The sequence below is a fragment of the Scyliorhinus canicula genome, chromosome 14 (assembly GCF_902713615.1).
Source record: "Scyliorhinus canicula chromosome 14, sScyCan1.1, whole genome shotgun sequence".
NCBI classification, from domain to species: Eukaryota; Metazoa; Chordata; class Chondrichthyes; order Carcharhiniformes; family Scyliorhinidae; genus Scyliorhinus; species Scyliorhinus canicula.
The window spans coordinates 129,111,363-129,137,917 of NC_052159.1; the positions used below are offsets into that span (position 1 = coordinate 129,111,363).

At 45.2% G+C, this 26,555-nt stretch overlaps 1 pseudogene; it reads right to left on the bottom strand.

The window, feature by feature from the left end:
• Positions 1 to 8,386: 8,386 nt before the first annotated feature.
• Positions 8,387 to 9,676, bottom strand: LOC119977241 (annotated as a pseudogene).
• Positions 9,677 to 26,555: the final 16,879 nt, after the last annotated feature.

Sequence of the window (26,555 nt, forward strand, 5' to 3'; positions counted from 1 at the left end):
CATGCGCTTACCTGACCTGCCAGATAGTGCCCTCCTGGACACCCCTTCACCACCCCCTGGCCATCCCCCACCAGTCCCCCCAGCTTTCTACGAAGCACCCCCAGCCAGCAGCGTGGCTCCCGCCCAACTGTGGCGGTGCTGGACATAGTCTGCAGCCGCCATGTCAGGGTCCCAACCACTGAGACCATGAGTCAACCGCGCGGGCAGGAACTCGGCCCATCAGAGGCGGAACATGGGAGAGGGCCTTCAGGTGATGGTCTGAGGCCATCCCAATGGCGTGCGCCGCGCTCCTCGATGATTCCGCTTTGGGGGGGGGCGGAGCATACGAAAACAGGCCCGCCCCCGATTCCATTGTAAAAAGGGATTCTCCGCCCGATCGGCGATTACGAAATCGGCATCGGGGAACAGAGAATCCTGCACTATGTTCTCCTGCCAAAGCTAAATTGTGATTCCAATTCCTTAGCAATGCAACTTTTTTGCAGGGAATCCCACTGTCAGGCTGCCATTAAGAGTGGGTGGCCCAATAGCAAGGACCCGTGGCTGGGCACCCCCCCTCCACAAGTGCAATTCAGCCCCCCTCAACCCCGCAACACAGTTCAGACCCCCCCAAGATATTCTATGACATGCACACTTCCCCCCAGTATGGGGTGACCAAACTCCCTCCCACTGCCACGCCGCACCAGAGACCCTCTAGGTAAAAAGCCCCCCCACACACACCCTAAATAAAGAGGCTCGCCGCAGAGACCCCCTAAATAAAGACACCCCCAAATAAAAAGTCTCCCCACAGAAACCTCCGTAATAATGAGACCCTCAACAGAACCCCCAGAAGAGAAAACCCTGTTAGAAAACCTCTAGAAGAGAAACTCCTATCTGGAAGTTAGAGAGCAGTCCATACAGAAGCAGTGAATGAAATCATTGCTTTAAAACTCACCTGGGCAACACACCTGCTGGCTCAGGCAGAGGAAGCATCACCTGTCAATTCATGTATAAAGAAAACCAGTCAGCTGGGTTTAAACCCCCTCAGACCTTTTATCTGCAAGCTATTCATTCATTCCTCTTTGATATTGATTTTACTATGCTGTGAATAACAGCTTCCAAACACACCCAGCTGTCAGCAGTGTTGCATTCATCTTCCTTCAACATTGAGTAACTTTGAATGGTCAGCTGTGAAACAAACCACAATGCTTATAAGCATTATGTTTTAATTGACAGCTCCTGAACCACTTCAACAGAATTGAGTACTTTCCAATCATCTCCCTTCATGGCTGAGTGACATTGAAGTGGTCAGCTGTGAAACTAACAGCACTTAAATTTGTTTGATGTGGTCCAGGAGCTGCCAATCAAAGCTTGATGTTTATAAACATTTATGTTTATTTAAGGGGTCTCTGTGGGGGTCCCTTCATTCAGGTTCTCTCTTTGGGGAGTCTCCTTATTTAGGGGGACTCTGTGGGAGGTCTCTTTGTTTAGGACTCTTGGGGGTCTCTTTATTTAGTTGGTCTGTGCGGATGGTCTCTTTAATTAGAGGATCTCTAGTGTGGGTGGTAGCGGGGGGCAGTCTTGTGAGGGTAGATAGGTCTTGCATTGTGGGGAAGAGGGTGGCCATCCAATGGACCTAGGGGACATCTTGGTTAAAGAATTACTCCCTTGGCCCACCACGTGTTTCCGAGCATCAAATTTACTCTTCTCAGGACCGGAGAATAACGAGGGCCCGGAGAAGATGTTGCCCAGTCTGGTAATTGGATGAAAATGTATCTCAATGATGGTGAGATGAAACAAGCTGAGAAGTAGCTTCTGGAGAAATGCAGCCAGAGTTTCTGCATGGTTCTGACAGGATTCAGGTCTTTTCTTTAAAACAGTGTAAAAATATCTCTCAAAGTAGAGTATCCAGACATCTCTGTACAGCATGTATTCCTGAGTGCTAACTGTATGTGAAAGTGGATTGAGAACTGAGATTAGTTTTTTGCTATTTGAGTGGAAATAAAGATAACACTAAAAGGTAAGTGTGCCACAGTACTGATTAACATTATTTGAGGGGTAATTGTGTAACATTAAAGATATTTTAATACTCTGTTACTAATAAACTTTATTTACTATACAAAATCCCGGGCAGCACGTCGCTGAGGTCTCAGGTTTGATCCCAGCTCTGGGTCACTGTCTGTGTGGAGTTTGCACATTCCCCCTGTGTTTGCGTGGGTTTTGCCCCCACAACCCAAAGATATGCAAGCTAGGTGGATTGGCGACGCTAAATTGGCTCTTAATTGGAAAACAAAATTAATTGGGCACTATAAATTTAAAAATAATATATACCATATGCCTATTCTTTTGGAAATCATCCCTCGAGCAAGGTATCCTTTTTTCACAGTCTTACAAAATAAAAATTAAATATTGGGGTTTCTGTCCAGTATCCAAGCTGCTGTTAGGGTCTGGTCCAGGATCGGAATAAAATGTTGACTCCAAGTTGGGAATTGCCAACTCTCAACTTATCAATAGTCGACGTGCTCCCTGATGGTTTTCTCGTTCACATTGACCACATAAGACACCGGCCCTCACTGGTCACAACCCATTCCTCGAGTCAAGGTGAACCTGAGGCAAAATTTCGGGTCTCCAAACCGAAATGACCTGTCACCTCTCTGCTCTGACTCTTCTGGGAGGTCTGAGGTGCCTCCACCCTCCCCGCCAAATTGGGAATCACAAGATCCAATTGTGTCCACAATTGATGGCCCATGAGCAGCTCAGCTTGCATGGCCCCTGTGGTTGAACGATGGGTGGAGTTGTACAACAACAAAGAATTTACCAACTTCTGCGGAAGTGGTCTATCAGATTGCTTTTTCATGGCATCCTTGAAAGTTTGGACTATTCACTCAGTCAAACCTTTCAACGCTGGGTGGTAGGGGGCTGCCCTTGTATTCCTTGTGTCATTTTCTCGCACGACCCTGGTTATCATCACCAGTGAAGGGAGGTGCCAGTGTCCAAAACAATTGACTCGCAAAGCCCTTGAATGGCAAACACTCAGTGCAAGACACCTATGATGGCTGCCAAGGTAGTGGTCCCTGTCTTTTGAACTGATAGTCATTTAGATTGGCAACCGCCCGCACAAAAAATATCTTGCCCATAAATGGCCCCGCATAATCAAGAGGACACTGGTCCATGGGTGACCTGTCCATTCTCTGGGGTGAAGAGTAGCGTAAGGTGGCAAGGATTGCCGCATTTCACAAGGGTGCAGTGTTGCAATAGTTCTTCAATGGCTTTATCTACGCCTACCACCAAATGTAACTCTGCACCAACATCTTCATCCTTGTCTGCCCTGGGTGGGCACTATGTAGCTCTTAAAGCAGGACTCCTCTGGCTAGAGGTGGAACGACTACCCGTGATCCCCAGAGAATCTTGTTGTCTTTACATGTCTACTCGCTCTGGAGAGTAAAAAGGGGCCTCAGGTGTTCGGATTTCTCGTAACGCCAGCCAGACTGTATCATTCATTTAACCTTTGAAAGAATACGGTCTCTTTCAGTCCAATTGTGGATTTGCCCCACGGACATTGTCAGAGTGTCTTGGAAGTTTAAAGCTAAAATGATCTCCTGGGGTACAGATGTGGCGGAATGCTCTTGGGGTAGTGGCTGGCACCTTAGTGCAAATGCATTAGCAATTTGCGACCCAAGCTGGTTCTGAAAAGCATAGTTATAAGCCACCAACATCAAGGTCTAACGCCATACCCTCACTCAGGCTGTCGGCATTATGGGCTTATCTTCCCTTAAAAGGCCGAGTAATGACTTGTGGTCAGTCACTATGTTGAACTGTCGACCGTACACACACTGGTGAAATTTCTTCACAACAAATATAACCACTAAGCCTTCTTTCTCATTCTGGCCATAGTATTATTCAGTTTCAGAAAGGCTCCTTGAGACAAAGACGTGAGGGCGTTCCAAACCATCTCCCAACTTGTTGGATAAAACTGCCCCTTTCATCTTAGGGAATGCATCATACGTCAGCACAATTTGTTTTCCCAGTCAAAATGCACCAAGAGGTTTGAAGACTGCAATGTTTGCTTCATGACTCAGAAAGCTTCGTCTTGGGGCTCTCTCATTGCCGCCACTGATTTTTCCTTAATAGCTGGTGCCATGGTGCCAATGTTATGGCTAAATTCGAAATAAACCTCCCATAATAATTGGCCATGCGGAGGAAAGACTTAAGTTCTCTGACATTTCTGGGTGCAGGAAGGACGCATATGGCCTTGACCTTTCTTCCAAAGGGTGCAACTGGGATTCCTTTGGGTGCTCCGGTTTCATCCCACAAGTCTGGGATGACTTGTTAGGTGAATTTGACATACTGATTTCTGTTGTACCAAACAGGCGCCAGAGTGTGGGGACCAGGGGTTTTTCATAGTAACTTCATTGCAGTGTTAATGGAAGCCTACTTGTGATACCAATAAAGATTATTATGATTATCCACTTCTGAGGTCTGGAAAGTACATTTTCCCAGTTCGAGCAGATCCCTGTCGTACAAAATCGCTTTAATATGTCCTCTAGACTGGACATGTGTTCTTCTGGTGTAGTGATGGTGACTGGGGTAATCCAACACCTTAGGAATTCCCTGGAGGAGATTTTCCATCGTGCCCTGGAATAGCACAGGTTGAAGCAATGCCTAATGGCAGTCTGATACACTGGAAGAGACTTTTGTGGGTATTGATTGTAGAAATGTTCTGAGACTCCTCATCCAACCCTAGTTATAAACAGGCGTGACTGAGGTCCAGTTTTGAATAGGAGAGACCCCCCCGCCCCCCCACCGACCCCCCCCCACCCCCCACCACCACCGCCCCACCGCCAGCTTAGCATATAGGTCGTCAATTCAGGGAGTCAATGCCGATCAACCTGGGCAGCCTGATTTATGGTCAGCTTATAGTCCGCACAAATACTTCATGAATGATCAGGTTTAAGGGCAGGGACTATGGGAGTTGCCCACTCTGAAAACTAGACCTGTTTGATTATTCCCAGCTCTTCTAATCTCTTTAGCTCTGCTTCAACCTTCTGCTCAACCTGAACCCTAATTAACACACTTTTGAAAGACACGCCTGTAAACAGGCACCCCCAATTCAATCCAGTGAATGTTTGCTGCAATTCCTCGTTGGTTTTCTTAGGTCAGTAGACAAAAAGTGGACACACAACTTCAGCTGCGGGATTCTCCAACCCCCCGCCAGGTCGGAGAATCCCGGGGGGCGGCGCGAATCCCGCCCCGCCGCCCCACTGCCGGCTGCCAGCTGCCGTATTCTCCGGCGGCGTTTTCCGGGCGGGGGCGGGGTTCATGCCACTCCGGTTGGGAGCCATTGGCAGCAATTCTCCGGGCCCCGGTGGGCCGAGCGGCCATCCATTTTTGGCCAGTCCCGCCAGCTTGAATCACTCAACTCACGTACAGGCGGGAACTGGCAGGTAATTCGGCTGGGGCAGTCCTTGAGGAGGGCGCAGGGGGACCTTACCCGGGGGGGGGGGGGGCACGGTGGCCTGGCCCGCGATCAGGACCCACCAATCTGCAGGCGGGCCTGTGCCGTGGGGACACTCCTTCCTTCCGTGCCGGCCCCTGCAGGGCTCCGCCATGTCCGGCATGGAGAAGGGAACCCCCGACGCATGTGGCAAAGCACGCAGGCAGTTCCGCGCATGCACAAGATCACGCCGGCCCTTTGGCGCATGTGTGAACTCAAGCAGTCCCTTCCGCGCCGGCTGGAGCAGCGCCAACCTCTCAAGCGTCCACCTAGCCCCCAAGAAAGTGGAGGTAAGTGGAGAATTCCTCACTTTGGGGGCCCGTTGACGTCGGAGTGGTTGGCGCCGGTTTTACCGCCGGGGTGGGGACTTAGTCCCCAGAAAGGAGAATCCCAGCCTCAGGTATGGCCTCACCAGTACCCTGTACAATTGTTGCGCTGACGTCATCCTTCACTTCCTACTCAGGAACCATTCCGGCTGCAAGGCCCTGTGACAGAGGTTGGCCCTGCAATGTTGCAGATGGAGCAGCTTTGGGTGGAGCCCCCACAAGCATATCCAAGGTGTGGGAGGAAGCCATGGACATTTCATCCAGATGCAGGTCCAATGGAGCAGGCTGCCTGCACTTCACCCTAAACCATAGGGGGAGCACCTCTCAGGAGTTGTCATGAGTTCAAACTTCATTTCATGTTCCCACGCCTGCAGATTGAAGATTCAAAACTGACTGAGTGAGACCTTTTAAATCAGCTACTTACATGGAGGCATGGTGGGTTCCAAGATGCCCTCCTTCCACCCTCCCATTAAAGATTGCATCACTCGCCAGAGGTGGTGCCGTCCACTGGGAACATGATTTTCAAAATGTTTCTTGCCCCATGGCAATTAAAAATCCAGTCCAAAGTATCTGTTTAATACCTGTGACATTTCCTCCAATCCCCATTATATTTTCATCGGCTGGGATTTTCCAGCCCTGTTATGGCGGGATGTGTTGTGGGGGATGTGGCAGCCATTGACTTTTGATGAAACTGGAGGATCCTGGTCGCAAGTGGAGATAGAAAATCCCACCCGACTGTCTGTACTTCTCAATGCCCCATTTTCCCTTTCACTCATCTCTTTCTAATTACGTATCCATAGAAACATTGTCAATCTGTTTGTGTGTCTCTCGTTTGCCTCCTTTCAAATTCCCTTTCCTCTTTGCTTCTCAGTTTTTTTGCGCTTCCTTTGCTGAATTCTAAAATCCTCTCAATCCTACGGCTTACTACGCTTGTTGGCAAAGTCCTTTTCCTTCCTTTGAACTAATAATCCTTAACTCCTCTTAGCGCTGCTTAAACCACATTTTCTGGGTTTTTTGTCGTGTCTTAAGGGAATGGATATTTGTTGCAAATTATGGATTATTTCTTTAAATGCTTGCCTTCACTTGTCTACTTGACGTCATTTTTTTAACGCAGATTCACAATCTATTACAGCCTCTCATACCGATGTGGCTTTATTTCAACTTCAGACCCCCTAGTTTTGGACTTACCTAAATCACCTTCAAACTCAATCTAAAATTCTATCATTATACATTAACTCTTCCAAGATGCTCCTTCATATCAAGGTTGTTAATTAACTTTCTTATTACACAACTAGATTCAAAGAAGTCCATCCCTAGATGTTTCGCGTACATACTGTTCAACAAAACTGTCTTGTATATATTCCATGAATTTGCCCTTCACACTGCTGCAGTAAGTTTGGTTTACCCTGTCCATCTGAAGAAAGTGGTCTCCCATTGTTATGATACTTCCCTAATTGTATATGCCTCTAATTCACCTATTTACACAGCCCTCACTATAAGAGGGCTTGTCTACCGGTCTACTTGTTGACTTTGACGGTCACTCAACCCTACCCAGTTTAAATGGAGTTGGTCCCAACGCACAGCCCCCTCTTTCCCCAGTACTGGTGCATTTCCTCATTATGTGAAACCCCTGCCCCCACCCCCAACCAATCCTTGCCGCCCACTTTCACTCATGGCGAGCCCCCACTGCAGGTTCTCATTCCACCCTGTCCCCGTAACCCAATAACCCCTCCTAACCTTTTTGGTCACTCAGGGCAATTTAACATGGCCTATCCACCTAACCTGGACATCCTTGGACTGTGGGAGGAAACCAGAGCACCCGGAGGAAACCCACGCAGACTCGGGGAGAATGTGCAGACTCCGCACAGATAGTGACCCAAGCCGGGAAACAAACCTGGGAGCCTGGAGCTGTGATGCAACTGTGCTAACCACTGTGCTACCTTGGGTCATCTAATTTAAGTCAATGATTTAGTAAAGCACAATTTTGCAGTTTCTCAACTTTGAGACAAAAGGAAAACACTCTCCGCTACCGGAACCAATAAATAAATAAATAAAGCTCCTCCTTCCTCCTGTGCCCTAATTTCCCTGTTGCACCAAATTTCTGACTTTGCCAGTCTGTTAAATCTGCGTTTGTTGCCAACACGGTGCATGCACAGTTGTATGTTAATGACCGGGCCGGGTTAACTGTCTCAATCTTTGAAGGGGGCAATGTGCAGCAGGGCCCAAGTGCGGTCATTCTGGTCCTGGCAGCAGGAGGGAATGTTGGGAGTTTCTATCCTGGATTGACGGTGTCGGATTTTGGAAATTATTTTTACAGGAGGTTAGAAGTGAAGGAATTGCGTACTGAAACTAAAATCTTTGCCTTGTGGGATATTTTACTGCAGTCATATTTGTCAGTGTTTCTGAACTCAATCCCCGTAATGTAAGTAGATTGTAGGCTGTTGCGAATGTTAGATTGTTTCTACTTGAGGTACTGGGATAGTGCGACAGAGGGTGGAATCTTTTGTCCGAGACCCATTTTTACCAAACGGCAGCCGAACTTCACGACCCACACAGGCCGATCTTCGCGACCCACCATTTTCTCTTATCTTTAATGTGACAGATGAGCCTGCATGGTCCTCACAATCTCACTCCAATCAGGTTCACAGGAGGAGAGGGCTAACCGTATATCTGGTGCAGAGTTGAGCTGGTTCCTTTGTGCTGCCGTTATCCTTGCAGGACAGAAAATCCAACCTCGCACATGTTGGTCATTGTGAAGAGTGAAGGCAACAAAATTCTTGTTTTACTCAGCATTGGATGCTCCTTGGAGACGTTACTCAGGAATGCTGACAGCCTCATTGAGTTGTGCCATGTTTTTAGTGTGCTGTCACTGGTGAGGAGCAGAAGTTCAGTTTCTTCATTTGGAGTCAGCTGCAAGTCAATAATTGCTTCTAAGGTCCCAAACACAAAGGGATTTTTCACCGACCCCTTCTCTCCAAAAACTGAAATTTCACCTCTGGAAAGTAGCAACAAAAACTCTTCCAGTTGTGACTGAATTAGGCTTGCCAGTCTATTGACAGTTCCCTTACTAACATAGTTTTCTTCGATGTGCTGTAGCAGTGTGAGGAACATGTAATAGTTTTGGCTTTGCACTCGCACTTGCCAAACTTTCAATGACTGTTAGAGAGTATTGATTTCTTCACAGTGCCGAAAGCAATCATCATCCTTCCCTTGCAATCCTTCCCTTGCAATTTGAGGTTCAGGTCATTTAGAATTGAAAAGATGTCTGCAAGGTAAGACATTGTTAGCATCCAAGTTTCATCAGCAAACAAATCAGCCAGAGGGGATGATTTCTCGAGAAGAAAAGCATGGATTTGATACCTCAGTTCTTAAACTCTGACAAGCACCCAACACCTTGACAGCCAACGTACTTCTGTGTGGAACAATAAATGTGTGTGGCTCAGCCCCTTGATCAGAACACAAAGTCTCAAAAGTCCTGTTATTGAGTTTAATGCAATTCACAACTTTCACAATTCCTTTCAACAGCACTTCAAGATCGGATGGAATTCATTTTGACACCAATGCCTCACGGTGAATAAAACAATGAATCCAAACAATATCCTGATCAGCTGTCTCCTTAATCCTTTGGTAATGTCAGGCAACACAGCAAATCCTCAACAAATTAATTGTGCCATACATACCTAACGTAAACTCGCAAGGTTGCCCAATCTGAAACGTTTGTACTTTCACCCAGTTGTATTGAGAAGTCCTGTGCTGATTATAAAGGAGAAATAAGCTGGGCTTCTAAATTCTCAGCAATATCACAAATTTGGCGAGCCACTGTGTTATCGCTAACTGGGAGGCATTTCACTTTTTCAGCCATCCTCTCATCTAGGACCATACAAACTTTGGCCGGGATTCTCCCTTCCAGGGACTAAGTCCCCACGCTGGCGGCAAACCAGCGGCAACGGGCCCCCAAGGTGAGGAATTATCACCTGTCTCAGGGGCTAGGTGAACGCCGGAGGGGATTGGCACCGCTCCAGCTGGCGGCGAAGTTACTGCGTGAGTTCACGGATGTGCGGAACAATGGTCGTGATCTTAAGCATGCGCAGAACCACTGGTGTGATTCCGCGCATACGCAGACCGGCCATCGTATTTTGGTGCATGCGCAGGTGGTTCTCTTCTCCGCGCCGACCATGGTGGAGCCCTACAGGGGCCGGCGCAGAAGGGAGAAGTGCCCCAATGGAACAGGCCCATCCACAGATCGGTGGGCCCTGCTCGGGGGCCAGGCCACCGTGGGCCCCCCTAGGGTTGGATCTCCCTGCGCCCCCCCGAGGACCACCCACGCCAAATTACCTGCCAGGTCTCGCCATGTTGGACCATGTGTAACCCATGTTGGTGGGTCTGGCCAAAAACAGAAGGCCGCTCGGCCCATCTGGGCTCGGAAAGTTGCTGGGGGATCCGCTGCCAACGGCCCCCGACTGGTGTGCCGTGGGTCCCGCCCCCACCCGAAAAACGGCGCCAGAGAATACGGCAGCAGGTGTTGGGGTGGCGGGGCGGGATTTGCGCTGCCCCCCGGGGATTCTACAATACGGTGGGGGGGTCAGAGAACATAGAACATAGAACAGTACAGCACAGAACAGGCCCTTCGGCCCTCGATGTTGTGCCGAACAATGATCACCCCACTTAAAACCACGTAACCCGTATACCCATAACCCAACAATCCCCCCATTAACCTTACACTACGGGCAATTTAGCATGGCCAATCCACCTAACCCGCACATCTTTGGACTGTGGGAGGAAACCGGAGCACCCGGAGGAAACCCACGCACACACGGGGAGGACGTGCAGACTCCACACAGACAGTGACCCAGCCGGGAATCGAACCTGGGACCCTGGAGCTGTGAAGCATTGATGCTAACCACCATGATACCGTGAATCCCGCCCTATATCTATTGCTGCAGGGAGAATCATCTCTCTGCCTGTGCGTAGGGATTTTTTTCTCTTTTGCTACATGGCCAGCTATCATGTGGAGGCTAAATGTACTTTGTTCAATGTAACATTTCTGCTGAGTACTTCAGCTGGCGCTCTCAGTTCTCGCTCCATCCTTTGAAAAAAATCAAGAGGTTTGTCCTGGAACTTGCCTTGCTTAGTCTTCAAATGCCTTTGACGTTTTAAAAGTTTTAAACTTTCATTTGCCAGTACTTCCCTGCATATAACGCACATGGGCTTCTCATCCTGATTTGCATTGGCGCAATGAATAAAGCCATACCTTAAAAAATCATTTTTATACGGCTTTTGTCCTGATTTCAACTCCTTCTTAATGGGCTCCAGGGGTCCTGGAGCTCACACAAGCACTGCTTTGTCCTGCTGCAGACTCTCCTGCACAGCTCACACCAGCACTGCTTTGTCCCGTTGTGTGGATTCTCCTGCACAGCTCACACCAGCACTGCTTTGTCCCATTGTGTGGATTCTCCTGCACAGCTCACACCAGCACTGCTTTGTCCTGCTGCAGACTCTCCTGCACAGCTCACACCAGCACTGCTTTGTCCCGTTGTGTGGATTCTCCTGCACAGCTCACACCAGCACTGCTTTGTCCCGTTGTGTGGATTCTCCTGAACAGCTCAAACCATCACTGCTTTGTCCTGCTGTGGATTCTCCTGAGCTACTCTCTCCAGCAGATTTAATTTTGAGATTTGTGGTAAACCACTGTTACATCTGTATTAGGTGATGTAAGGTAGGACCTGTACTACAGGTTCGCCGGTAGCCCCTGCCTGCTGGCTCCGCCCAGTAGGAGGAGCGTGTCCTCTATTCAGCAGCCATTTCACCAGCTGCTGTGGGAGGCCGCACATCTTACTGTAATAAAGCCACAGTTGTATCCAACCTTAGTCTTTGTACAATTGATCGTGCATCAAGATTCTGATCTGTTTGCGTCTCTGGCACTCTTCCTTATTACGAAACAATCCATTTTACATTTTTCAGTCCTGTTGCTTGTTAGCTGCTAACAAAATGGGGGAGACTCTCTTCAGCCCAGGGCACGTGACGTCAGTGTTCCGGGCACGTGACCTGCTTTCTGAAGACTCCAGGCAGGAAGACTCCATTGATTTGAAAAAGCTGCACCAGGATCAGTAGGAGGCTGCCTTCCCCCATGGGCTCCGGGCCTGCACACTGCTGAGGGATCCATGGAATCCACAAACTAAGAGCAAATTGCAATGGCTTATGTTATAAAGCAGAATGAGCTGGCAGTTTTCTGGGTAAACTAATGTGTGCACATGATCGGCTATCTGTGCATACTGTAAGGGTACCTATTTAAATCCCTGTTTTCCCTTGTTTATTCCTTTTATTTTCTCTTGTTTTTCTTTTCACATTTTTACACCTGGACAATTACTGGGACCTACACCTTTAAGATGGACTTCACCTTTACTTAAAAGAAAAAGGAATCCAGCAGGATGTACTGGCATTGGTGATTACTTCTCTCGATGGACTTGGTTGTCGGCCAATGAGTGTTTACTTTGTCGGGCTCATAGCTGATTGTCAATGTTGATTGATGCTGACCATTCCAGGTGTTCTGCCAAGGACAGGTAGACTTCATCTGTTTTTTAGTTTTGGTTTGATCAAGTCGCTGGAGGGCCAACTCTCTCTTTTATCTGGTGGATTCTGTCTAAAAGTTCAAAGTGACGGTCTTTCTCTTTCTACAGTCGGATTGAACTGCAAGTAATTTCAGTCCAGCAACAGCTTTAGGTAGGGCCTGTTGTTTGAAGAACCCTCTTTAAAATCTAATTTTTCAATCTATTTTTCCTCAGTGATGCTGGGAGACATTCTGGCGGAGTTGGAAGCAAGTCAGAATTCCTCAGACCTGAGATGGGTCCTTTGAGGGAAGGCCTAGGTTAATAATAGTTAAAGTGACTCCCCAGAGGGAATCCCACAGTCTGGGAATTTGGACTGAATATTCCAGCCAGAAAATGCTCATTGGCGATCTAACCCGTGGTTCTCAATCATTCCGTGTCCTCGAAGGACAGTCAGCTGAAAAAACAACTTCCGCATCCAAAGCAAGGGTACTCATCTTCCATCTCACAGCTTTCAAACTGACCTCACATTTCTACAGTGGGATTTAAACATCAGTGAAAATAGAATTCTGGACATTGTATGAGCAATGTATTTAAAGATTGCAAAGAAAACGGGGGTATACCTAGCGGTACTGCAGAGGATCAAAAAATAGCGACATCATCACTACCATTGGCTGTGTGAAGTAAACCTCAAGGTTGCAAAAGGAAGGAAATGTTTTAAAACATTGTATTTTATTTTCCTCTCCCGCCCTTTGTGTGTGTATGTCATGGTCTGGCCTGCATGTGACTCCATACCAACAGCAATGTGGTTGACTCTTAACTTCCTCCTCAAGGGCAATTAGAGATGTGCAATAAATGCTGGCTCAGCCAGCGCCTCCCACATCCATGATGAATAAAAAAAAGGCAAGGATAAGGTGGTGGTGAGGGGAGAGCTTGGGGAAAGTAAATCTTTCTTACTTACACCGTCGACAGCTTGTCAGGCAGCACGTTAGCACAAGTGGATAGCACTGTGGCTTCACAGCGCCAGGGTCCCAGGTTCGATTCCCCACTGGGTCACTGTCTGTGTGGAGTCTGCACGTTCTCCCCGTGTCTACGTGGGTTTCTTCTGGGTGCTCCGGTTTCCTCCCACAGTCCAAAGATGTACAGGTTAGGTGGATTGGCCATGATAAATTGCCCTTAGTGACCAAAAAAGTTAGGAGGGGTAATTGGGTTACGGGGATAGGGTGGATGTGAGGGCTTAAGTGGGTCGGTGCAGACTCGATGGGCCTCCTTCTGCATTGTATGTTCTATGTAAGGTCGGAGAGATTGTGGGATAAGGGGAAAATACAATGCTGGAAGGATTAGAAATGAGGACACTGTCACCTTTGATGATTTCATCCCTGCTGCTGGCCACAGTCGCAGCAAGGACCATTCAGCACCAGCTCCTCTGCCGGGCTTAGTACATGAAGACAGGTCATGGATTCATACAGTACAGAAGAGATCCTTCATTCCACCAAGTCCGCGTGGACAACAACACTGAATCTACACTTTCTCGCATTTGGCCCATAGCCTTGACAGGTATGCTCATTCACAAATCTTTTAAAGGTTGTGCAGTTTCCCCCTCTACTCAGTCTCCCAGACAGTGCATTCTGAGATCTTGCGAGGCATCGCAAAGTGGATCCTTGATCAAAAGTAAGAACATTTGTGGTCTGCACAACTATGGATTAGTTCATCCTTCAGCACCCCATGCTCACAAAAACTAGCCAGGTGATATAGGCCACATAGCAATAATTCAATTGATTTCCCATGTCACTGGGAATTAATAACTGCTCACCAAATTCCTAAATTTTACTTGAAGCTAAATTATGTGTCAAAGGCTTAAGCATGGAGTTGAAGTTCACGGTGCTCTCCTGCACCCTTTCCCTGAGGAGAATGTCATCCATTACTAGAACTCTTGCATCAAGAAAGGAACAATCTTGACATTTTGATTCCTTTCATGAAGACCTGATGTTGCTCGGTACCAGAGAAAATGGCGTTTCCACCTCTCCTGCATCTGGCCTCTCTGTGGACTCTCAAGGCAATCTAGTGGGCGGGGCAAGGGTTTGAGCTGCCCACCGGCTATGGTCATCGTTATCTCTCCTTTGTGCATCCTGCATCTGCTGAACAATTTTTAATTGCTTTCAAATGTTTCTTCACTGATGCTTCTATAACGTCAGTGTACCATTTTACACCAGCATCTCCACAGATGTCACCGTGTTCGACTCCAGGCATGGCATTCGGTTAGTAGACAGATTGTAAACATGCTCTGTATCTGATTAATGTTCCATAGAATCATTGAATCTGTACAGTGCAGAAGGAGGCCATTCGGCCCATCAGATCTGCACCGATCCTCTGAAAGAGCACCCCACCTTTCCCTGTAACCCCACCTAACCTAAGTGACACGAAGGGGCACATAGGAGCAATTTGGCATGGTTTGTTTATTAGTACTTAATCTAAACAGATGACAGAGGAAACATGCTGCTCCGAGGCATGATCCCAAACTCTCTGTCTTGAGATTGACATATAACTGATTGGTGTCAGTAGTGTATCATCATCTATGCCGTCCATTAGTACATCCCGCCTGTTAACCCTTTATACTACAGAAGAGAGACTTAGCTGAGGTGAATTGAAATATGACGGATGTTTATAGAGTAGATTGGAAGGTTCTGTTTCCTTAGCAGAAGTTAAAATTGGGGACAGTAATTGGCAGAAGAATTAGATGGCGTTGAGGAGAAACATTTCTTCCAAAGGATGTTGGGAGCCTGGGGATCTCTGCCTGAAAGCCTGGTGGAGGCAGAAACAGGCATCACATTTACAAAATACCTGGACATGCACTTGGTGTGGAACCTACAGGGGCCCAGACCCAGCTGCTAGGAAGTGCAATTAAATTAGCAATTCAGCTGGCACATACATGAATAGCCTCCTTCTGTGCTGTACATGTTGCAATTCCAGTGACATGGAGAGAATAGAGAAAATTGGAATATTGTACACAGAGCAGTGAATGTTAATGAGAGGTGTTCAAAATCATGAGGAGAAACTGTATCCAGTTGCTAACGCTAGGCAACACTCCACCCCCCCCCCCCCCCCCCCAGCTTCCCCCAACCCCCCCACTCCACCGCTGTTCAAGATGGCTGGGAATCGAGTGGGGGTTCCAATAGGCATTTACATTGGAGGGATTTCTATGCTCGATTGTCCCTGCCCCCCACTAGAGACATGCAGTGGTGGGAACCCTATTATAATACATTTAAATGTGATTAGAGGGCCTCTCCACTGCAAGATCCACCACAAAGGAAGTACCCCTCCTCCCAACCCGCTAGCAAGACCTTACGTCAATGTGGTTCATAGCAGGTTTTGAAAAACTTGGAACTGGCAAAGGGGACTTGCCAGGGGTGCACAGGTAAGTGCAGTCCCCAGAGGGGAGAGGGTAATGCCTGGGCAGTACCTTGGCACTGCCCCCTGCCACTTGCACTTGGTACTGTCCCCTGGCATGGGGCAGTGCTGGGGCGGTAGGCTTCTGTTGGGGAGGTTTGTGCGGGGGGGGGGGTTCTGTGTCAGTGGGAGGGGGGTGGCTCCATGTCCGCGAGGTGATTTTTCAACGTTTGTCTTACATTGGGGCGTCCTTATCTCTCAGGAGCCCACGTTACTGGTTGGGTGGGATCCACCAGCATGATGCTGTGGGACACGCATCTTGATTTTGTATTTCAGAGTGTTTCAAAATTCAGTGGGAAAGTCTGGCAGAGAAGTTGCTGAGCTACATACTGCTTTTCTCACCCGAGTTCACACTTCAAAAAAGAATCAGAAAGTTCCGCCCACAAAATGAAAGTGATTGGCAAAAGAGTCAGATGAAAAGCGGAAAGAAATGTTCAAAATAATAGGTTAACATCTAGAATGCACACTTGGCAGAATGATTTACGTAGATTCAATGGTAACTTACAACATTAAATTGGACAAATACTTAAAGGGGGAGATTTCCCAGTGCACTGGGGTAAACAGGAGAGTGGGAATAATCGGATAGCTCTTTCATCGAGTAGCACAGTCACAAAGTGCTGAATGGTCTCCTTCCATGATAGATCATATATGTCACGTGCAATTAAATTGAGACATGATAATGAGCCAGAAATACACACATTCAATCAAATGATACCCAGGCTGAGCAGTGGAGCAAATAGATATTGCTGGAATGTCATGACCCCAAGGGCAGGGTGGCATGCAGGAATTCAGGGAAGTGGCCAAAGAGGTTGCAAAGTTGAGCACCATGATAGTGGCACCATACCTAGTAAGCCTCCCCACCACCCTGTTGAGCCGCTGGGCTTGAGTTCATTTTTGGGTCCCCTTTATCAATCAGAGGCCCCCCTCCATCGTAATCTCCCCTTGCCTCCCCTACCACCCCCTTGTTATATTTCTTTTTTGTCGTAAAAAGAAAAGGCATGGAAGTGTTCACACTCTGGAATATTGTCGAACATTATTCAGGGTATTGCTCATAAAATCAAGATAGTGATCTGCTCAAAGCCCTCGCAGAAACTCTGCTTATGTCATTACACATCATGTAACGCAGAACCAGCAAGAATGCATTCCAGATACATAACATCCCTTTCTCTTTACTTTATTACTGCAACAATTAACATTTATACAATAGATCTCCTGATATTGAATTATATATGTGTTTAGAACTAACATAAGACAGTCTCTGTGGTGGACGCCTATTCCTTTTTGACAGAATCCGACCTTCTTGAACTCAGCAACTTGCGACCACAGAAGTGTCCTCACTCATTTCTGTAGCTGTTACTTCTGAGTAGTTATTTCCGTATCTGTCACTGTAGACATAGAAAAATCCTCAGAAACAGAATCTGAACTCGTCACTGTCTCTGGTCTCTGGATCAAAGTATTGCTCTCCAGAGGTTCTAAAGTCGGACCTGTTGAGATCTCTCTGGAAACTCGTTTTGTGCAGCACGTAACTGAACAGCATTATGTCACCAAACTCTTTCATCATCTGTCTGAAGGGCATATGATGCTGCACCTCATTTTGCTCGGATCATAGCTGCTACCAATTTCTCCTTGGTTGTGTAACTACTAACTAGCACTCTATCTCTCTGGTGGAACACTTGCTTTATCAACGTTTTCTTCCTTCTAGCAACGTGCACTCGTTGTTGTCATTTGACAATCTCTGAAATATCACGTGGAGTTAACAAATCGAACTGTGCTCAGAGTATTCTCATTGCCGACAAATTTTTCATGGTAGAATGTACAATGTTCCGATAAGACTTTGGCCCGTAACTTCCTGCATGATTCGCAAATTAAGTTGCTGGTGCGCCGCACATGCGGGTGTTCAATCAGGAGGTTCCTCAAAGTCGGTCTCTTTTGAGCAAACGTCTCCCAGGCATTGATGCCTATATTCCATTCCTTGAGGTAAGCCTACAGTGTGTCTTTGAAGGGCTTCCTTTGTCGTCCACTTGTTCGAGATGCTTCCTTGATATGTGAAGAAGATTTGCTTTGGCAGTCAGGACTCCAATATCCTAAACATATGGGCAGTCCAGTGGAGTCAGTTTTGAATGATCATGGCCTCGATACTGGTGCTATTGACTCCGAGGACACTAATGTTAGCACGCCTGGCCTCCCAACTGATTCAGAGCTAAAGTACATTTGGATTTTGCAATGTATTTTAAGCTAAGTTGTTTACATTTCTCCCTGATGTAATGTTCATCTTTAGAAGACTCTGTGATTACTTCAAATGCTTGAACAAAGTTTAATGCCTTTGTTGATATATGCAAGCCTCCCGTAAGCTAATGTGAACAATCTGTCTGACAGGTATTGCAGTGAATCGATCATCCACCCCTCAGAGTGCACTGCCAAAGGATATCCCTAAATGATGTCAGAGGAGATGTGTGACAGGACAGTGGGCTTCAGAAGCTGCTGCTTTGCAACAATGAGCTTGTCAATTAACAATTGATATGACAAAGCCCTGCCCTTCCCATTTCTTCCCTTCCTTCTCTTTCCAAATAGACAGAAAAGTTGTGTTTAAGTGAGAAAATATATTTTATTGCAAGAAATTTGCAAAAGTTGAGGTAGTTTTATCTCATTGTTCATCTGATGAAGTTAAACATTAAGTCAAATGTTAACTGATTTCAAAGGTTTGTATTTATAAAATTATTTTTGTAAAAAAATGTTTTACATTAAACTTTACAAGCTTCTAAAAATGTTTTACTGAAATATCAGAACACAAGATTTAATTATGAGATAATTGTAAATGGATAAGATAATTGAAGTAAACAAGGCAGAAACGGTAGCATTATGGATAGCACAATTGCTTTACAGCTCCAGGGTCCCAGGTTCGAATCCTCCCTGTGTGTGCGTGGGTTTCCTCCAGGTGCTCCGGTTTCCTCCCACAGTCCAAAGATGTGCAGGTTAGGTGGATTGGCCATGATAAATTGCCCTTAGTGTCCAAAATTGCCCTAAGTGTTGGGTGGGGTTTCTGGGTTGTGGGGATAGTGTGGAGGTATTGACCTTGGGTGGGGTGCTCTTTCCGGGAGCTGGTGTAGACTCGATGGGCCGAATGGCCTCCTTCTGCACTGTAAATTCAATGAAACATATTTAACAGTGGTAACACGGTGGCACACTAGTTAGTACTGCTGTCTCCAGCAACCCGTGTTCAATTTGGACCTTGGGTGACTGTGTGGTGCTTGTACGTTCTCCCTGGGTTCTGCATTGGTTTCCTGGAGCCATGGAATAGAACTATTGAATTCCTACAGCGCAGAAGGAGGGCATTTAGCCCTTCATGTCTGCACTAACCCTCTGAAAGAGTGCCCTCCCTGAGTCCACTCCCCCACCCTATCCCCGAAACCTAACCTGTACATCCCTGGACACTAAGAGGCTAGTTAGCTTGGAAAATCCACCTAACCTGCACATCTTTGGACTGTGGGAGGAAACCAGAGCTCCTGGAGGAAATCCACGCAGACAAAGGGAGAACATAAAATGTCCACACAATTCCCTGAAGGCTGGAATTGAACCCGGGTCCCTGGCGCTGTGAGGCAGCAGTGCTAACTACTGTGCCACCATGCCACTGCCATTTCCTTCAGATGCTTTGGTTTCCTCCTAAATTCCAAAGATGTGCAGGTTAGATGGATTAGCCTTGCTAAATTCCATGGACAACTTGAAGAGGCAACTTTGCTATCTGCCTATTTGCTTCTACTTTAAGCATAATGTATCATTGTAATGGTACAACCTCTTCAGTACACGTCCTTTGGATCACATTTGACAGTTTTAAAGGCAGATGCGTCAGCTTTTGACACAAATTTTCTGAGGTATTAGCAACACTTCTGTGCCCATATCCACTTCCATTTTAATTCCATGACCTTCGAGTTTTGGATATGCCCAGAAATGTTGTTGATTGTCCTCCATTTACAAGACAACTCGCTTAAGCATTTGCAGTAGCTCGGTTTTGCCGTCTTTTGAGTGATCATGAGCTTCGTCCACTAATTTGTACTTCTTGCCCTTTCTTGACGTAGAAGACATTTTCTGAGTCCAACATAGTTTGGCAATGTGGCTCTCCTGACCATAGATCTTGCAATTAACTACAACATTTGCCACTGAATGTCCAACCTGTGTACACCGGTGACATGATTACATCTTTGCAGGCCTGTTCCTTGTGATATCCATTTTGTGGATCTTAGCTCCAGTCTCTATCTGCAAAGTTTCTCTCGTAGCAAGCTGCATAGATGTGGCGGCGGCACAGTAGCACAGTGGTTAGCACTGCTGCTTCACAGCGCCAGGTTCGATTCCTGGCTTGGGTACTGTCTGTGCGGTTTCCTCCCACAAGCCCCGAAAGATGTGCTTGTTAGGTAAATTGGACATTCTAACTTCTCCCTCTCTGTACCCGAATAGGCGCCGGAGTGTAAGTTCATTGCAGTGTTACTGTAAGCCTATTTGTGACAAGAATAAAGATTATTATTATGTGGCAACTTTTACTGCAGCTTTTGAAATGAAATGAAAATCGCTTATTGTCACGAGTAGGCTTCAATGAAGTTACTGTGAAAAGCCCCTAGTCGCCACATTCCGGCGCCTGTCCGGGAATCGAACCGTGCTGCTGGCCTGCTTGGTCTGCTTTAAAAGCCAGTGATTTAGCTGAGTGAGCGAATCACTTAGTGAGTAGCTTCCACTGAATTATTTTGCTGCATAATCCGCAAACCAACCTGTCTTGAAGAGTATTATCGAATGTTGTACCAAATTCACAATATCTAGCTAATCTTCTTAAAGACGCTATGAACTGTAAAATGGTTTCAACTTCTTCCTGACTATGGCAGCGGAGTCAAACATTTTTTTGCAGTTAATAATGGTTGAGGAGAGAAATGTCACTCTCAGATTTGTATTAATTCACTGAAAGGTTTGAATCCTAGTTTTGCTGGGTGAATAGGATTCTGTAGCTGTGTAAATGTTTTATGGCCAACTAAGCTGATAAATGTTGTGGCCTTTATGTCCTTCGGTATCTGATTGGTTAATAAAAACAATTAGAATCTTTCTTCATATGAATTCCATGTTTCATAATCTTCATCAAATGCATCCATGGTGCCCGTTTCTTCGCCATTATTGAATCTCAGTTTCTTTGGGTCTAAACGTCCTCCCTTATGCCTGTGTTGGGAAGTATGGCACAAGCAATCCTTTGAACAAGCAACGAGGAAATCTCTCCCCCTTTATGTATATTTTAACTTTTCGCCTGAGTAGTGGCCCATGAAGAGTCGGCAGACTTTGAAATCCTTGTTCTCCGAAGCCCGTGTAGCTCGGCCAAGTGAGCAGTCCCTGCAGTCCAGATCCCACACGTTTCAACGCAATCAAGACAACCCACAACTATCGGTCTGCTTATTCACATTTGCTGTTGCCAACCTTTGCTTAAAACTTCTACATTGGTGGCCGTGCTTCACCCGACCTCTTTGAGTGCACGTGTCTGGACCCGAGAATCTCCCATTATTCCCGGTAATATCCCGCAGTTAGTTGACGAAAGTCTTCTTTCCATCGATTGTCCTGCCTCAATCCTTATTGCCAGTTTTCTCTCCTGTTATATTTCTTTGTGCCGCAAAGAGAAAATGTATGGAGGTGTCCACACTCTAGATTTTTGTAAAACACGATGAGAGGTTTATTAAGGATGCTGCTCATACATTCAAGATGGTGATCTGCTCAAAGCCCATGCAAACACTCTGCTGATGTCACTACATATCATGTGATCCAGAACCAGCAAGAATGTATTCTCAGCTACGTAACACCCCCCTTCCCCAGTACCCTGTTCACCCCAGACCTCCACTTCCCAACTCGAGGCCTGCCAGTTCTGCTCTGATGAGACCACCAACATCCCCTTTCATCCCATTACATGGCTGAATAGCTTCCACGGCGACTGTTATAGCCACAGTCGTAGCCACTACTTTTTGTTGTTCTGCTGGGATGTGAACTGTAGGGCTTTTGATTGGCCAACAGTTCTCAGAGGAGGAACGTTCTCCCAGATTTGGGCCCAAGGCCCAGCTGCAGCCAACTGAAGGCCCAACGGCCTGTAAATATCTGTGGGGTGCGCTGCCCAGAGAGAGCTGGGCTGGCCCCCAATATTTACCCCTGGGGACTTGGAGACCTCCCCCCCCCCCCCCCCCCTCCCCCAAACATAAATTTCAACCCTCTGAATTAATCAGAAAGAGGAAGGAACAGGAATGGGATCACAAAGGGCATGTGCAGAAAACCAGAAGGAAACGCACTTTTTTTCATCACACTCAATATTGCCTCTCTGCTCCAGCAGTGAAAGTCGGGATCCAAACCACATAAAATAATTAACAAACCATGAAGGCTCAATGAGTTAAACAAATAACTTATTAAACATCAAAAATTTAGAGTTGCGGTTTCTTGCACAGAAATCTCCAAAATCAAATATTCCAATTTATCTCTTCTTTTGGAATTGACAATGTGCAGTTCAAGTTAACAGCTCCCTGTAACCACATTCGGACATAGCCAATTATAACATTGCTGCAAAATCAGGACGAAATGCATTCTGGGTTAGTCTCAGGTTCGTTCTGGTGCCCGAGGTACATGCCAATGATTCCGGTTAAGATGTGACCTGGTTACAACTGCTTTTTCTTTTTGGGTAAGAAATTGCATAGATTTATCTCCACAATTCAATTTGGAAGGATCTCCTTGGTTTGGACAGCAAATTGGGCTTTTTAATGTCAATTCCATGAACTCCTATCACATATTACATGTCAAATATCTCAAACCCACCACTCAGAATCCCGATCACATGAAGGTCCAGTGCATTAACTCTACTTAATTAACCATTTTCACTTCTTGAGCAAAGTAGGAAGTTTCTCCCAACCCATTCAAAAGTAAGTTAATTGAAACACCACAGTACCAAAAAGATCAGCATTTTTAATTATTGGTTAATTCTTCATTTTTTTTATCACCGTTGCGGTTGAGGAATCCACATGTTGGACAGCATCCATTTGTCTCCATTGTGTTTTTCTTTATAAACCTGAAACATATTCCCAACCGGCGACTAACTGAACTCATTTTGTAACAGTATTAATCAGCGTTGTATGAACTGCCTGAAGCGAAAATTCTTTCCCACATATCTCGACAAAGAAAAAACTTTTACCTTTTAAGTCTGCCTCGAGGCTTGTCAATTCTATATTCTGGTCCCATCATTTTCTGCTCACAGCTCTAATTGAGTAAGCTGTTTGTGTTCATGTTAAATATTCGTTTCAGTGTTTTAAAATTAAGCAGATTTTAGCCTTCATTCAAATAACAGATGACAGAATTTTAGATAAATATATTAACACCTTAACATGTAACATCGTGCGGTGCAATGTCATCCCATCGATGTTTGTTTTACGAGGAGGTGGAATTTGTCATGGAAAAAAAGATCACAACAAGCATACCATCATCATAGCACTGGACATTCTGGACTAACTAAAGCAACAACATCTGTTGACTCCATGGCAATGGGACACAGTCTATTACACTTTTCTGTGAATCGATTAAACAATATAATCAGGGTGATTTATTGACCAATTGTTCACTTCTCAAAAGATCTACAATTTTACCATAAATGTTATACAACAAAGATATTTTCAATTATTACTATTTCAAATGTCAGCTTGAACTCTGGAGAATCTCTGTTAATCTTTTACAAATGTGTCATCAAATATATATTATGAACAATGTACCACTTTTCAATTTAAGCCTTTAGATCTGATTCTGTTTTGATGTTGAAGCAAATTTGTGCCAGCTCGCCATTAAAAGACAAATTTAGCACAGTTTGTCAGAACCTGATGCATTACATGGTGCCGTGACATTGTATAAAAAACAAGTCTATCCCTTTAATAGCACAAGTCAATTTCTCATCACAGTCTCCCACCTCATTGCTCCAGGTCAATGCACTCATCCTGGTAGACATCAGAGTGTGTGGCTGTTACGTGCCTGTTCATGCTCACTGAGCATTGCATAAAAACCCATTGTGTGAGATTGTTTAATCCTTTGAGTATCGGGTGGGTGGCTTTGTTGAATACCTCTCTGTTAGAATCGTATCTAAGATAAGTTTCATATAAAAGCAGCATAAATCGTTTTCAAATTCTTAACATGGATAGCAAAATTTTAAATGAAACCCTCAAGGCTGTATTTAATTGACGTGCCTGGAATCTCATCCGCTAGTTGAAGAGGTGGCAAGGACCCCACATTGCATCTTTGCAGAAAGGCCCATTGTAGTGATCTCTGTATGTAGTAATACATCATCAAGTAATGTTAAGCAAGTACAGGCAAATGATCACTAGATGGCCACACTTCCAAGACCTATAACAAAGTTTTCCTGCTCTTTCCTCGATGAGAGTGTGCCAGGAGTGTGGAGGGTACAGAAGGGAAATAGCTAGAGAGAAGAAGTTAGCAGATCTTAGTATATAGCATTATCTTATTTAATAGTTTAATCTATAGTTATTTGTTTGTTTACTAGTTCAGTATTAAAGTAAAAAGAACTCACTAGTTTATTTCATATTACTCATTAAATTATTTTGTCATCACTGGAAGACTACGTCTATATTTCAACAACTCAGCCAGACAAAAAGAGTGAAGTATATATTACAAGATCATAGTATAACATGGTACCAGGTCAGAATAAGCTTCAAGAAAGACTGGTAAGTAAATTCAAACAAAGAAGATAAAGTTACAATACCGACTATTCGACTGGTGAAGTCATCGCAGCAAATGAATCCTCGACAACAAATCGATTTTGATGGACCAAGTGCAGGCTCCCAACATCTGAAGACAACCGGTGACTTAATCTAAATTTGAAACTGTTCAAGCAACAATTCCAGCTTTATCTTGAAGTTCACGATTTAAATACTGCTTCAGAATCTAGATGAATCACTTTGCTTCTGTCACTGGCATGACAGCAAGCTATTGAAATCTACAACTCATTTATTTTTGCTGCAGGCGAAGATAAAACTAAATTTGAAATAATAATTGCTAAATTCGATGATCACTGCAGAATGCAGACAAATGAAATATTGGACCGATTTAGATTTCATAAGCGAGTGCAAAAGATTGGGGAATCTGTTAATAACTTCATAACTGATCTGAAACTCCACGTTCAGACTTGTCATTATGCTGATCTGCATGACTCTCTAGTGAGAGATCAAATCGTCTATGGTATAACAGATGAATCTTTCAGAGAAGCCTTATTACGTCAAAATGATCTTAAGTAAAAAATAGCTATTGAAAAATGCATCGCCAGTGAACAAAGTAAAAGTCAATACTTAGAATTTTATCAAAAGTAAAAGGCACCAAAGTCCACCACGAGGCTGAGAAAATTAAAATAGTGTCGCAGGCAGCAAAGAAGCATGTTCGGGATGGCAGATACCTTGCCCACACATTTTCCAACTCGGGACATGCGGACTTCGCACAAAAATGCGAGACTCTGCAAAAGAAGTCTGCGCATGCGCGAACGTCACTGATGAGTCAAAGAGACAACATCATGACATGTTTCAGATGTGGTAACACCCACTTAAAGGGAAACTGTCCAGCCTTTGGAAAACGCTGTTTGAGATATTCAAAAATGAATCATTATGCTTCTCAGTGCCAGTCTTCAGAAAATTATCTCCCACCTAGTCACAAAAAGAATTATAACATAAGAGCAATAGAGAAAGATAAAAAAAAAGTCAATTCACCGCAAGAGTTTTCCCAAGATGATGAAATCTTCTCCTTGGAAAATACATTCTTTGTCGGAGTGGTTGAAGCATCAACAAAGACAGATCTTCACGCAACTAAGAAAGCTCTTCAAGCAACAATGAATCATCAAGTCAACATCGTTAGTGATGAATGGATCACAACAGTACGTATCATCAATAGCCCAATAATAGTTTTTTGAAGAATAAAGGGATTAAGGGTTATGGTGTTCGGGCTGGAAAGTGGAGCTGAGTCCACAAAAGTTCAGCCATGATCTCATTGAATGGCGGAGCAGGCTCGAGGGGCCAGATGGCCTACTCCTGCTCTTAGTTCTTATGTTCTTCTGTTCTTAATATTTAAGCCAGATACAGGCACTTCAGCAAATTTACTCAACTCTAAGAACTTGTCTACTATCATAGGTGACTACGACATAGTACCTGTGGAACGTTCATTGAGAGATTACAATGAAAATCAGATCATTTTGCATGGTTAATGTTACCTTACTGCCAGCAACAGGGACAATCAAAGAAAACTAAGATTTGAAACAGTGGATGATCACCGATCTTCACTATCGGGTGCTCAGGCATGGAAAGAAAGGTATTCGTGTTTATGTTGATGACATAATCATCTGGTCTACCACAGAAGAAGAACTCATGATACGATTAAGAAAAGTATTCAAGAGAATACAATAGTATGGTTTGAAAGCTCAACCAATTGCAGTGTATGCTTGCCACGTCATCACTAAAATTTCTTGGTGACAATATAACAGCACATGGTATCAAACATGACAATGATAAGATTCAAGCCATTAAAACAATGCAGCAGCCGAAAGGCAAGAAAGCTGTACTGCGATTTCTTGGGTTTGTGAATTTCCAAGGAAAATTTATATTGAATCTCTCATCCAGAACTATTGCATTGTGTCAGCTCATCAAAAAAGCAATGGTTTTGAATGGACTCAGCGTCACAATAAAGAATGGTTAGATCTTTAGCAACAGCTGATTCAGGCTCCAAGCTTGA